The following is a 15000-nucleotide window of genomic DNA, read 5'->3' on the forward strand; positions in this document are numbered from 1 at the left end:
CCCCTTTTAAAATGAGAATACTTGTGGGCAGCAAGCAGCAACAACTGAAAATCTTGTACAACTGTATTTATGAATCGACCGGTTTCGTCTGCTAGTGAGACTTCGTCAGTTTTAACTACAAGATGCAAAGATGGAAGTTATTTTATAATAAGACTTCTTAATACTAAGTACGCTCCTGCTATAGGGTGTGAACAACAAAACACCCACAAGCAATACGTGCAGGATATGACTAAAATCCTACGCCAGAAAATGTTCAATATAAGCGGGGCTCACAGATTTAACGGTAACAATATATGCCATACATAATAAAGCCACTGTGTGAAGTAAGTTATCGATAGCAAAATGAAAGAAAATGAGTTATTGTCGAAGAAAAAGCTTTGGATAAGATAAAGATGATATCATGTTTAACGTGGAGTTACGCTTAGCTAATAAGCTAGTTTACACGGCCCTAGTATATTCTAAAAATTAAAACTAAAAATGTTCAATAATTGATCGTATAAAACTATAAAGACCTATAAACGCGAAGAATTAATTGTCTAAAGAATCAAACCACAATAAATTCTTCCGACATCAGTCAAACGTAAGCGATCGAATTTTGTTGTTCACTTCATTAGTGCCTAATTTAGTTCTAATATCATTTGTTAGCTCGTTCCATTTCTTTGCGGCAAAATATCTCCATGATTTGAGACCATATTTATTTAGTTGTGTTAATTTTCGGCAAAGAAAGGATATAGTCATGTCGAGGATTATTCTTGGATGAGCGTAAGGTGATAAGATCTCTAACTGCGGATGGAGCTTTCTCCGATATACAATTGTTTATTAGGAACAGCATGTCTTGGACTTTTCGAGTTTCCATGGATGGGAGTCTGATTTCTTTACAAGAGATCTTGATAAGATGCACTTTGTATTTTTAAAGACGTACCTTAAAACCCTTTCTTTTGACTTTCTCTTTTCTTTTCAAAAGGAAACCCAGTCTTTAGTTGTCGATTACAAATAGCTGTCGACACCATGTTTTTTTTTTCTTTTTTTCTTTTTTTGTTATACTAGTCTGCAAGACAATTGTCGATAAGTAGCTATAAGCTTTTAGGCCAAATCAGTGTTTGTTGCTAGTTGACCCATTATCAAAACATGCATTCTTACATATGCAACGAATACCAGTTACCAAGATTGCTTTGAAAATTAGTTTTAATTTCGACAACTTTGGCCTCTAGTGTGTGAAAAAACTCTATGAAGCATAATAGTTTTACACATATCTCTCTTCTCCATCGAGGCCCTAAGAGCTTATGGCTCTGTCAATACCAAGCCCCTCTGTTAACTCCCCCAGGGCATTTATCGGGCATTTGCAAATTTTTGGAAAAGGTGTTGCAAATGCCCCACGCGGTGGGGCTAGAATATTTGTGCAAATCCCCACAGTTGAGCTTCGGGAAAACTTTAAATGCCCGACCCGTGGGACAAGGTGAAAATTCTATTATTCTGAGGGACGAAGGAAACAATCATTGTTCTCAAATAGATGGAGCTCAGTTGATACCTGTAACCATGGTGTTTGAAAGCAATGTACTTCCAGAGAAACCAATTAAATAATGCAACAACTGACATTCAATTTTGTCTGGGGCTTTACCAATATTTTCGTGTGACTACCAATGATAGCACAGCCTTGCAATCGGCAAGTGCCTTTGAAGAAACTGACTTGTCTTAAACATTGTATTTGAATAAACACCGGCACCCAAGCGCTTTCGAATTGAGCGTCTTGCCCTGCAAAGCTACTAAGGTTTCTTTCCGCAAATTTCTGCACATGTAGGGGTGAGAGTGGAGCTTAGCCGTCGCTTGAAGAGTGCAGCACTCCAACGTGGTTTATCAATTCAGTTTTTAAACGTTTCGTATTGAAGGCAATCAGGAAATTAAAAAATAAACAACGAAAGATATAGTTATTTTAAAAACTGAAAGGTGAAATTGCACAATACTCCATCCCTAGACAGACCTGTTATAGCAAACGCCCTACCCTGGGGCAGGAAATGTTGCCGGTAGGAGGTGCTTGGAATTGGCAGAGCCATTAGTAGCTATTAGTTAGTGTAGTAGCTATTTAGTATCTTCTCCGTAAAGTCATTAGCTGAAGATAAACAGCAAACACTAGATTTCATTTAGACGGTTCACGAGCCATTTAGTCTGTAAACTTCTTTTTCGTCTTCTCCAAGAAATTCATCGCTCTATCCTTTATGTCAGTTTCTACTATGAATCGTAAGTTTCGTTCCACGTCAGAAATAACGAGGAGTTTCGCGTGTGGTGTCTCATGATATTCGTGTTTTAAGCTCTCGGCAACGCATGGGGGAATGTGCCAGTCAGGATAACGTAATTCAAGCTCTTTGTTTGTCATTAATACTTCTCCATAGCGAACTCGAGTTTCCAACACCACCGTTTCATTTGTAGGGTTGGATATCGACTTCTGGTGTTGTCTAGATCCGGGTGGATGGGCCCCTTTGCTTTTCTTGCTGAAAAAACCTTTTGATTTTGGATCAACGGACCATCGTTGTTTATTACTCTTCGGGTCTTGTACTATGTCTACCACAGCCTCAGAGGTGTGCATATGGTTCTCGAAGAGACTCCTCTGAATGTGACTTGGAACTTTAAATCCAGGATACAGTATGTCAATATCTTTTGGCTCATAAGATATCTTTCCGTGGTGAAGACGAGTCTTAAGCAAGATGAGCTCTCCTTTGGAGTTGAAGTGTGCGGTAGACCTTGTGACAGCATGTGGAAGAGTTACGTTACTCGGTGCAAAGCCTTGCGATTGCTGCAAAGTTTGGACTTTCAAGGGCGCCTGGGGACCATAAAAACTTTCCTGCTGTGGAAATCTCGAGTTACTTCTTCCAGTTTGTTTCTGTCTGTCTGCTCCATCAGGGTCAGGAGACTGAGTGGTATACCTGGGTAGCGAGAAATCATCCTTACAACTCGTCCTCGGTCTTGTTCTCTCGAAAGGTGATCCTAGGCCTGGAACCATAATCATCTGTGCCAAGACATCAACTTCCACCGTTAACATACCGTGTTTCATCCACACGATAATTCCTTTTCCAGTGTCCTGGAAGATACCTCCAGCCTTTTCAGTAAAGATCGCTTCATCCTTCAGAGGAAGCGCAGAACCAGCACGGCAGATCACCAGAATGACTTTTTCAACTGAAATGTTAAACAAAAACTGTGATGTAACTTTTACAGAACAGGGAGCTCTCTTGCAGCAAAAACATTGAAAAGAAGATCACTTTGGAAATTAGGGTGTTTGAAACTTTATTCAAAACGTATTCCTCTTACCAACGCTATCTGCTGCCGTTCTCAGAAGATCTTCGTATTCAACTCTTCCCTGAGGCCAGCTTTCGTAAACATCTTTGACTGTTTTGGCATCAACCATTACGACACAGAACCTGAGGGCGTTTCTCAGCAAATACGACTTGGCAGAAGCGGGTGAACAGTTTTCAGCTGCAGTATCAGTGGAGACACCAAGAACGAAACAAAGTTTATTAAATACTTGTCTTGCAGCTTTCATACACTCATCCGACACACCACAGCCAAGAATTGCCAGGTCTGCAGGAAAAATCATTGATAGTTAAGATTACAGTCATGAAATATAAGCTTCACTACATTCTCCACTCATTGCAGTTCTTGTGCAATGATTTTATGCTGTGTCTTCTTGTGGACGATTGGAAAACGCCAAAACGCTGCACGCGACTACAGAACGTGTTCCTAAGCTTTCACGTTTGCATTTCTACTCTGACTTTAATACAAGCACGAAAAGTGTTGAATTAATGACATGGAAATCATCCTCTTTTTGTTTTGCATACAAATATCAAGATGGAAAATGCAGAAATGTATTATCATTCGAACCTTTTGGTTTAGTTTTCCAGATATCTGGTTGAGAAATGTCCTGACGTCCCTCTCCTCGGATACTGATACAAGAAACGTTGTATTTCCTGGCTTGGCTGTCGGTGCTTGAAATAGCGAATGATTCTTCTCGCCGACATTTCAAACTACCTTCTGGCAAGGAACTGTATAACTTGAACGGTTGGACCAGTTGTGTAGATCGTACTAGTGGCGGAGTTATGGGCTTCGTTGGAAGGTTACGTTGAGTCGGTTGATGTTCAAACTTCACTCCTTTCTTGCTAGAATCAAAGAAATGCATCAGTGCTTCCTCGTGAATGGGTCTGTGCTTTTTGTTCCAAGAAAAGATGAGCCCTTTTCGTCCATCCAGAAATTCTTCGCTGAATTGTGAAGATATCTTCCTCTTCGCCCACCGAGAAATAACGAATCGTTCTTCCTCGTCTTCGTTCGTGTAATTGTCATCACCTCCGACAACGATGATGACATTCTCACCTGAGGAAAGGAAGGTAAAATAGGATTATAAACGATTACACAAGCTAAAAGCTTTGGTAAACGTAACTCAGTACCATGATCGCATAACTGAGACCTTTGAATTGCAACCCAGTATTTATTATTTGACAATGAACTTTCCAAGTGGAAGCTACGAGGTAAATTAAAATTGTCCACGAAATAATTGCTTCATAAAACTCGGGCAAAACAGATACAGTCGAACCTCTCCGCAACGACCAGCTTGAGGAAAGTGTCGCTGTAGAGAGGTGGCCGTTACGGGACACTTTTTTTATCGGTGTACAACAAAGTGTATCAATAAAACAGAAACTAACAGAAACGGAGACTAAGGATCAAGTTTGATGACCGTTCAACAAGCAAATGGGGTTTTGTATACATCGTTCGTCAGTCGTTAATCAATGGCCGTTGTGGAGTATTGTGGGAATATTTAGACAGTTGGGGTGAGTTTTCCTGGCCGTTGCCATTGTGGAGAGGTGGACAGTTGCAGAGAGGTGGCCGTTTTAGAGGTTCAAATGTAGATACGCTTTCAGCTCAATTCCTCTTAGGATCTCTTAGGGCCCGGACATCTCTCTTAAGCTTATACAATGGCAAATTCCCTCCACGCGACGCGCCTGCAGGAAATCATGGTAGTTGTATTCATAAACTTGGAGTGGATGTTTATTTTGATCATACCATGCCATAGAAAATACAGCCAATCAGAATACATGAAAGCCGTTGTATGTTCGACAGTATTAACCAACCTTCGCATCACGCGCCGCGCGCATGTCGCGTTAAAGGCTCGTGTGTATACCGAGAAAACACAAGTGACTCGTGGGATATTCCACAGTGTACCACTCGAAAGCGTTGCATAACTAGTATTTATAGCCTGCCAAAGAAAATACAGGAGATACGAATTCAGGAAAGCTGTTTTATACTCGACGGTATTACACTCAAGCTTCCCATCGCGCACTGCATTAACTGTATTGACCATTTTAGTCTCTGATGACATGGTATAAAATAGTTATGCAACACATCCACGTACTGTGGTATACCATGGAATATCCCATTAGTCAGTTGCATTGTCTTCGTATACACTCTCCTAAGGGTTCGTGTGTATACCGAGAAGATAGAAGAGGCTCGTGGAATATCATGTCCCTGGTATACATTCGAAAGAGTCTCGAAAGCGTTGCACAATTAGTATCAATCGCCAAGATTAGCTCTTTTGAGTCGTAAGGACGACAAATTATAATGAGAGCGAGAAGGAACGAGACGTCCAGAAAGTGCTTGCCAAAACATACAAGTATTTATTATACAAACACCAATGAAATACCAGGTGAGCTTTCGCGCGAAAAACAAGAAATCTTCACACGTAAAAAGAACATGTTATTTTCAAAAGTGAAAAGATCACGGTTGCTACGGTTACATCATGGACCATTAAACTGTACTTAAATGTGTTGCTGTATGATCGAATCATTATCGAATCTTCCTCAGCAATCTTCGGCAATCGTCGGTTATCTTGGGAAATCTTCGGTATTCTTCGGAAAATTTCGGAAAATACTCGGAAACGTTTCTCTGTCATTCGGACAACTTTTGAAGAATCTTTGGAAATCTTTAGAAAGTTTTCGGAAAAGTTCGGAAAATCGTAAAAACGTCGTCATAAGTATGTTTATACAATAAGCAATAGTAATTCGACCGAGTGGAGTACAATTCAGGGAGTAGTCGCGCGAGTAATTTCCAAATCGGACGAGCGCGAAGCGTGAGGCCGATTTAAAATTACGAATTGAATTGTACGACACAAGGCCCAGTTAACTTGGAAATAAGAAGTTTCTGAATTAAAAACAAAGCAGAGCTTCCACGTGGCGCGTGAATTGATTCGTATTTACAGGGAGCACGGAGCCCCATCGCGTGATTCAGCACGATCAAGGGCGTGAATTTGAAGAAGCGGTGGCAGCGTGGTGTGACAAGCTAGCCATCAAAGTGGTTAAAGGCCGTCCCTATCATCCCCAAGCGCAAGGACAAGTTGAGAGGGTATATCGATCTTATAAAAAGATCATGCACGACTTCCTGGTAATAGGAAAAGCTGGCGTCAGCTGGATTAAATCGCTACCGGACTATGCCAGATCCTTAAACCAGGACCCAAAAAAAAAGCTCTCTTCGAAATCTCCGTTTGATACTTACTATAACCATAAGCCTAACGTTGCTGGCACAGGGAACCAAAACGTTGAAGAATGGAATATGACATCCAAAACAGTATCACAAAATGATACACCCCCATTCCAGAGACTATTAAGAGCATGAGGCAAATATTTATAAAATCAGAAATTTCGCGTCATCGGCAACAGGAGGATTTGTTCATCGCATTGTGGCACGTAGAAAAGAAACAATCCCCCGTCGATTTTAAGCCGAAGGTCATATTTTCTTTCGTCTTTTCAATCTTGACGAAAAGAAAACGAAAACAGCCAGACAAGAGTCAACTTTAAATGATGGCATAATAGTTCTGAAAGGGGTTGCAGACGTGATGAAAAAAAAAAATCAAGATAGCGCATGCTCGCGCACAGGAAAAAGGTGCCCACGGGGTCCAGATCTCGCCTTGACAAAACCCTTATAATGCTTCACGATTCGTTTCGCAAGATCAGGTCTGATTTGTTCGACAAAGGTCTTAATTACATGATTGTCGAGGACCTCTTATTTGCTGCCTTTATGACTTTCTATAAGGAGGACGCCAAGTAGACCGACTCCAGATATGTATGCTACTCCGCTAGAAGACCGTGTTGCATTATTGAGTCCGTTGAAAAGACCTATCAATCTTCTTACGTGTCCTCCGAGTCACTACGTTCTGCGCAGAGTCCACGCAAAAGAGCCTATGTGGTTGCGTCAGAGGTCACAGAAAAATGTTACTCCCACACCAGGAGAAGATGCCAATGAAGACAATTATCAACAAGACAAGAAAACATTGCGTTCGGAAGCCAGAGAGATCCAACTTTTTGCAAAAGAGTTTGGTCGTGGTGGTCTTCAGCAAAGACCAAGGGGGAAGACAAAAGAAAATGCTGAAACATTACCCTTAGCCCTAAGCATGATACAGAGAAAAGGCAGGCCGCCTACTTCAATAAACATCAGTGAAAAAATTCAGAGTCTTCAGGAACAGAATGACGTAACACAAATGGTCCAGCCACATTTGGTTGCTTATTGCAGGGGGGATGAGTGACCCTAAAGCATGATTGCAAACGCTATTTAGAACCTTGTTCTCTTGCTGTTTTATGCGAAGACGTACACAGCGATGACGGGGAATTTGTAGAGAAAGCCCTTTTGGTCTCAAGTGGTTGGAGCAGACGAAAGAAGATTACCTTATTTATCTATGAAGTCGGCAATGCTGACCGCCAAACGTTTCCACGTTACGTACTCAGCAAAGCTGAAATCACGCGCGACGGAGCAAGATTTGCGCTGTCGCTTGCAGAGGAACAATGGCTTAGTTGCTAGCAAATGACTACGGACTGACCAAGATTACTCAGACGACAGTGGGGACGAGGAAGATCAAAGTTCAGATAAAGAAGATCAAACATCCGACAGCTTTTCCGAAAATCAGCCGGTCCGTCAGGAAGCTGGATTCAGTGGATCTGGACGTCGTACTACCAGATTCCTCTTTTAACAATGGTGAGCTTTGCCATGACAAGCAAGAACAGAATTAAACAACAGCTTTTGTTACGCTTTTATAGCACAATATATTTAGTACAGTGATTACCAAAACTTTTGTTTTTCCACCCCCCCCCCCCCCCTCCCCCGCCCAAGGATTTACATTCACCAAATTCAGGAATACTGAACATTTTTCTTGGCATTTACATGTATCTTTTATGGGAAAAGTCGTTGCGAACGTGGTGGCGAACGTTCTAGTACCTTCTTCTTTTGTGCCACGGTGATCCTGTCAAGTTACAATCACACAGCTTTCCACCACTTAGGAAAGGTATAAGACCTACTCTATTATGTACTCAACGGTATCAATAGCTGCAATGGGCCATTTCCGATTTACCATTACCCGTCGATTCAAATCGAGTACAATTCACAAGAATTATAAATCATTTTCATGTGAATGGTCATTGCCCATTCAGCTACTCCGAAATGGCCAGCAAACAGAGATTACTACGTCTGGGATGGAATCAACTTTTTCCAGAAGGGATTATTAAAGTATTTTGGGATCAAGGATCAAAATTTTCCGAAATTTTGGCATCATAGATCCAAAAAATAGGTGAAAATCGGGATCATCATAGAATCCACATCCCTCGTTACGACCCTGTAGAATTTGTTTCCTCCAAGTAATAACTTGTGTGTCATTACCTATTACTCTCATCGGGGACGAGATAAGTTAAGGATGATAATGGAAACTCGTAATAGCAATTGGACCGAGTGGAGTACAATTTAGGGAATAATCGCGCGAGTTATTTCAAAATCGGACGAGCGCGAAGCGCAAGGCCGATTTGAAATTACAAGCACGTGCTCCCTGAATTGTACGACAAGAGGTCCAACTAGGTATAGTAATTGGACAGAGTGGAGTACAATTCAGGCAGTAATCGTGCGAGTAATTTCAAAATCGGACGAGCGCAAGGCGCGAGGTCGATTTGAAATTAAGAGCACGATTACTCCCTGAATTGTACGACACAAGGTCCAATTACGAATTAATCGTATCTATAACAAATTTCTGAATTAAACATGTCTTTTGAGAACTTCTTTTGAGCGAAAACGTCTGTTTCCCTTTTCATGTTTTGAAAACTGTAGGAAACATCGCGAAGGAAGCCATTAAAGCGCACATAATTGACGTGCGAACCACGTGAGTATCCAATTACAGGTATCCAATTACAAAAAGTTCAAATTAGATACCTGTAATTGGACACCCACGTGATCGCGCGCCGATTACGTGACAAATAGGCGCGCGGAGAACCAATCACGATCGAGAATTTTGTTAAAAGTAATCGGCGTAATCAGAGCGTCACATTTACAAAGCGGATGGAAACCCCATTCGTTTCTATTCAAAACCATTCTAAATGACTCAAAAAGACACAGAAAAACAGGTAAATAACAGTGCATTTATTGTTAAATGATTTTAGTATATGCCACACAAGTAAATAGTGCTTTTCGCGCGCTCTGATTGGTTAACTCGGAGGTGATTAGCAAGTACTATTCACCTCCAAGCAGCTGGCGCGAGAGATTTTAAAATTTTCGACCGCTTGTCACACATAAAATAACGTTTTGGTCCGCTAATTATTTAGCTTGTGTGGTGTACACGAAGACAATTATTCACCTCAGTGTCACCTCAGTGTGAAATTGATGGATATTTACCTCCACTTCGGTGAATAATTGTTAAATATTATTGCTAATATAGTGTTCGGGTTCGCTGTGGTTTACTGAGGTTCTGCGCCAAAATTAAGAAGTTATTCGTCACCATCATAAGCCGACTTCCTATTGGCGGTTTTCACCGGTCATGTGATCAAAACTAAAAGCCGAAATCATTCAGCAAATAAAGTCAAGGATCTGGGTTATGATAGTTAATTGCCGTGATATATAAACAACTTCATCAAGAATCAGGTCTCTGCTGTTTTTCGTTCGTGCGTTATTCCGAGAAGTCTTCCACTCGAATTTATTGAGCTTTGTATGGAAGCTTATGGAGACGCCATATTGGTTAGTGCCCTTCGGAGGGGCACAAACATTACCGCCGTAAAGTAACAGAAACATCTGTCATTGAGCTTTGCCACTGAAACGAAAAGATATTACTCTAGAGCTCCGACACGTTGAACTTAATACTTCTTCCAGTGCAAGAACTGTTCAGTGAGCAAAAACTAAAGCGATAACTCATCTTTTGAGCTACGCCTCAGGCGACAGCTTTAATGTCACGCAACGCAAAACCTTGGGAATTCAAACGCGCTCTATTACAAAACGAAGAACCCTGTAAAACGTCATTTTTAGGGTCATCTATAGGGTCTTTTATCTGATGAAACTAAAACCTCAGAAGGAAGGGTAATTTTAAATTTGGAATATGATTACGTCACATGAAAACAGAGAATACTTCTGCTCTACTCACCAGTTCCCTGGAGTAACGCTCTGTAGATCTTTGCGTGGCCAATGTTATCGCTGTTGTTGATCAAAAGGGGAGATTCGTCTGCATGGACCACAAAAAAGACCATGTCCATCTGTAATTTGTAAATGGTGTTGGTGGTCATCTCAGACTTCTGACCAATCGAGAAATAATGCTTCTCCACAGAGTCGAAGCCGAGTTCCGCTTTAATTGCTGCTAACATACCTTCGACGGCATCTAAATTGTCGGTGCGGCCACAGTTAAAAAGATGCAACTTCCTTTGTTGTTTAATAATGTTGGAGCTGTCCTCTGTTCTTTGTTCTGTAACGGGCTGATCTTCCTGCAAGGAACTTCTCCCACTTGATGGCTGTACCGATTTGCCCTCTAATCGATTTTTTTCAGGTTCGGACACACTGCCCGGCTGCGGTATTTTGGCCTCAGCTATAGAACAAATTATTAGCAATTTCCTAGTAAGTGGTACGTAAAAAAGGACCCAACCTACCATACCCCAGCCCAGAAATCAAATATCTTATTGAAGTGTAATCTCCTACCAAACAACCTTCCTCCCGCTTCCTAGCTCTGAGGTCGAGATTATCCGTATGAGAGGTTTCCTTAGAAAGTAGTTCTTGAGAGGTTTATCTGTTTTTATAGACAATATACTTACAGCCAACCAAATGAAACAAACAAATCGATGGTCAATGACATCAATTAGAGTAATCGATGGGTAATCAATAGGCCCTCTGCAGCTGGGGTCACGTAACCACATTTTTTCTTAAAAAAATTTCTATTACGGGCTATAACTTAAAGAATGCCAGAAATGGAAAGAGCATACTGAAAATACCAAAATGGCCAAGTTTGAGGCCCCCGTCTATAAAGAATGAGATTTTACGACGGTCTGAATTTTTAAAAAATAAGAAGATCGCCGAGACAATGATCGCCGAGACAAACTTCAGTTCTTCTGGGTAAAGTTGAGATCAATGGGAAACAAAACATTTTATGGTGCTCGCCAAAGTTATATGATGCAGGGAAAACTCCCCTTAAACGGAGAGTAATGTGCAAACAGGAACGAAAAAAGGTAGATTTCAAAGCCTGGGGCATGGAAATACCAAAGGTAATATAGACCATACTATGCCGAGAGGTAATAAATATTATCAACTGCAAATTAAAGTAGCCTGCGTAGGAAGCGTTCCCGTACAAAAAGCTTTTCCGCATTCTGGCCGCGAGTAAATTACAGCCAGAGCAAAAATTCGACGAAGTAGGCGGCCAGAATCCGGAACAGGTCTTCGTACGGGAACGCTTGCTACGCAGACTAGCTGCAAAGCAGTCAAATGCTTGACGTAGGCAAATAAAGTTTAACAAACCAAACTCTGAGCGACAACCAGGGGCAGATAAATATATGCTATCGGAGAAACAGAAACAGGTCGGAATAGGGGGCAGCAAATTTGTTCCGCCTTCAGCCTTCTAAAATAGACGGAGCTTTAATTTGGCCCTCTGGGTCACTCCCTTAGAACGCCACTGACAACAACCTTTCAGAAAATGTACTCTATGTAAAAAAGTTAATTCCACATTCGTGGATGGATTTAGTTTTAAATTTGCATGTGGTTGAATTTTTTTTGTGTGTTTACTTTTACTTTATTTTATTGTGATTGTTTATTTTGAGGGCCATGGGAATATCCGTTTAACTACTGTCGATAAAGTCTTCCTGACTGACTGGCTGATTGACTGACCGACCGACCGACCGACTGACTGGCCGACTGAATGACCTTACCGACTGACTGACTGACTGACTGACGGACTGACTGACTGACTGACTGATTGACGGACGGACGGACGGACGGACTGACTGATTTTAACAAAGGTAAATACTTTGAAATACTTACCATGAGCCAAGGTTAACATCATTTCCACAAGATTGTTACTTTGTTTCTCCCAGCTGTACTTCTCAGCATAGCGCATGCGTAGTTCGTGACACTGTTTTAGTGCTGTTTCTCTGCCTTTTTCTCGCACACCTTTGATGGCCTCAGCCCATTTCTTTGGATCCTCAGAGTCTACAATCCAGGAAGAACCAAAACGTATTTCTTGCAGGGCTACTCCAAATCCACTGTTTTGACTAACAAGGAATGGCAAACCAGCGGATAAGACTTCAAGGGCTGTCAAACCAAATCCTTCGGTTCTTGACGGTATAACAGCAAGATTCGCTGTAGATAACAGCGTTGCTAGGTCATCACGATCTTCAAGATACCCTTTCACGGTCAGTTGACTCCGGTTTAAGCCTTGCTCGAGTAACTTATCTGCGACTCGCTTTTCGTTTCCATTGGGTGCTCCTACAAAGATAAAATGGTAACTTCCGTCATTCAGTTCCGCGACCGCCCTAGCAGCAATGTCGAATCCTTTAAGTTCAAAATCCTCGGAGTCACCACGTCCAAATACGAAAACCCAGAATTCCCTACTTTCTTTAGTTGATTGCTTCAAATCAGATAATTCAGTAAAGATGCCTGGTGTAAGATTGATAACCTTTTTCCCACTGCGGCTGAGGTATCTTGAATAGATGTCGCACAATTTGGGTCCAACAGCGACGACAAGATCAGCAATTGTACACAGTTTTAGCCCATTGTTTTTCATCACCTTTAGAAATGGCCCCGGAGTATGTTTTGAACATTGCGAGTTTCTCTGGGGCGGTATGCACAACTTGCAGCCAGCATGAGCAATTAGGATAGTCTCTTATCACCTGTGTTTGTTTTCCAAGTTTCACTCCATGACCAATGATTACATCAGTAACGAGAACTCCGGGAGGAAAACTTAACCAATCAAGTGGATCGTAGCCGTGCCGCTCTTTTGCTTCTACGATACTAATATTATGTCCGCCAGCTGCTTTCTTGTCCTCTTCAGTGCATTTCGGAACAAAGAAAGTGACAGCCACTTTGGGGTGTTTGGCAAGCTCTATAGCCAGCTCTCTGTTCATGGTTGATAGACCGCCTTTGGAGGATTTCCATTCGTCTGCCAAGAGTATAATTCCTAATTTTGTGCCGGACATCACAATGGAAATGTTTACCTATTCATAGAACATCCTATGGACAAAAAAAGGTGTGGCTTTAATAGTGATTTGATTCATCAGCAGGTAAATCGGCACAACACGAGAATGTTGCCTTCGCCAATTCAATGGCCAAAACGCGCTTTCACCAAAATAGATCTAGAACTCTCAAAAAACCTCAAAGTTACTGCAATGAGACAGACATCAACATCAGAAAATTGATTGTACATTGCAAAGGTACATTGCAAAGTTAAGTTGAAGCTTATCCCGGTTTCATAAGTATGAAGTGACTAGGAGTATTTGTACTCCTATTTCTACCTTCCCCGCCCCCCCCCCCCCCCTGGATGGGAAACTTGTCTATCACAGGGCTACCCCTCAGCATAAATTCGCCGGTACCAATATCTACACCTGGATATGAGCGTCCCTTGATCAAGAGTAATTTTTATTTAAACTTAACCTAAGCATAACTAGCTCAACCAACGGCAAAGTAAATTAACGAAAGTACATTAAAATAAATATAACAATTTCAAGTGCCACTGACCCCAAGAAATGTCTATAAATTTCCTTTTTCTTCTAATCACTACTGCTAAATAATATCGTTGTAGCTATTTTCGTTAATTTTCTACAAATTTTCGAAGTTTGTAAAATTCCCCTTTTCCATGTTCACGACGGAGGAATAGCGGAAAATGGGACGAGTTTGCTTCTGGCGTCATTTCTGGAATAACAATATTTTGTTTCTGAGAAGAATATATGCGAACATGCGATAGTGTGTCTCAAAATCGTTGCAGAATGCAAGGAAGATGTGTTGTTGGAGGCTCTAGCAATACAGGATGCTTAGGATAGAGTATTTCTCTTCATTCAATACCTTCATCTCGATGAAACTCGACCAGAAACGATCGATCTCGGGTAAAAACCTAGAGATTATTTTTCATGGCCTGCATATTCTTCTCTATCTCTAGTGGAAAGCTTGACATCAAAGTACTGCATCAGACACGAATTTGGGATAACTGGAAGCCATCTGGCTATTCCAAACTCAAACGATCCTCCGAGTCCCAGACCAAAATAAATAATGGAAACTATAGGTGAGGAATTATACGGTAAATTAAACGCATCGCGTTTTTTGTACTCGACTTTTTTAAACAAATAGCAAACGAAACCTACGTCCTATAACGAAGCGATTAAGATTGCTGAGGCTTATTGTTTGCCGACATCTCTGCTTATCTCTTATGTTAAAACTATTGTCAATCATTGATCTGGAGAAGTAGGCAGGAGTGGACTTCGACTCCATCGCACTTTGAGCTTGTATTTCGGGAGAAATTAATGTTTGAATCTAAAAGTGTTTTGACACTTCGAAATCTGCACGTTCCGTAGAGTTTAAATTACCAACTCTTCGTGTTCATTGACATCTTCATAAGTCTTTAAGAGCTGTAAGTTAGCTCTTCGGCCATAATTTGTTCCTTTATAGCCCAAATGCAGTGCCGTAGCAAGGGAAGGGGCTAGGGGGGGCGTGCCCCCCCCCCCCAGTTTTTCACCCCAAAAGTAAAAACAGACATGTATA

The 15000-nt window shown here is 41.3% G+C and overlaps 2 pseudogenes across 1 annotated transcript in view; one reads left to right on the plus strand and one right to left on the minus strand.

The window, feature by feature from the left end:
* The window catches only part of LOC110044248 (uncharacterized), a 19496-nt pseudogene that overhangs the window by 960 nt on the left and 3536 nt on the right, over positions 1-15000 (minus strand). Inside the window, exons 2-6 of the transcript XR_016208277.1 lie at positions 12292-13479; positions 10418-10852; positions 3871-4356; positions 3301-3570; positions 1-3168 (exon numbers count right to left, since the gene is read on the minus strand). The exon at positions 1-3168 is cut by the window's left edge and continues 960 nt beyond it. The product of XR_016208277.1 is annotated as an uncharacterized LOC110044248 (transcript). The remainder of the gene's footprint in view (positions 3169-3300; positions 3571-3870; positions 4357-10417; positions 10853-12291; positions 13480-15000) is intronic.
* The window catches only part of LOC149108811 (uncharacterized), a 1119-nt pseudogene continuing 630 nt past the window's right edge, over positions 14512-15000 (plus strand).

Source organism: Orbicella faveolata, unplaced genomic scaffold (genome assembly GCF_042242905.1).
Source record: "Orbicella faveolata isolate gen_17 unplaced genomic scaffold, um_ofav_v1 contig_25, whole genome shotgun sequence".
NCBI lineage: Eukaryota > Metazoa > Cnidaria > Anthozoa > Scleractinia > Merulinidae > Orbicella > Orbicella faveolata.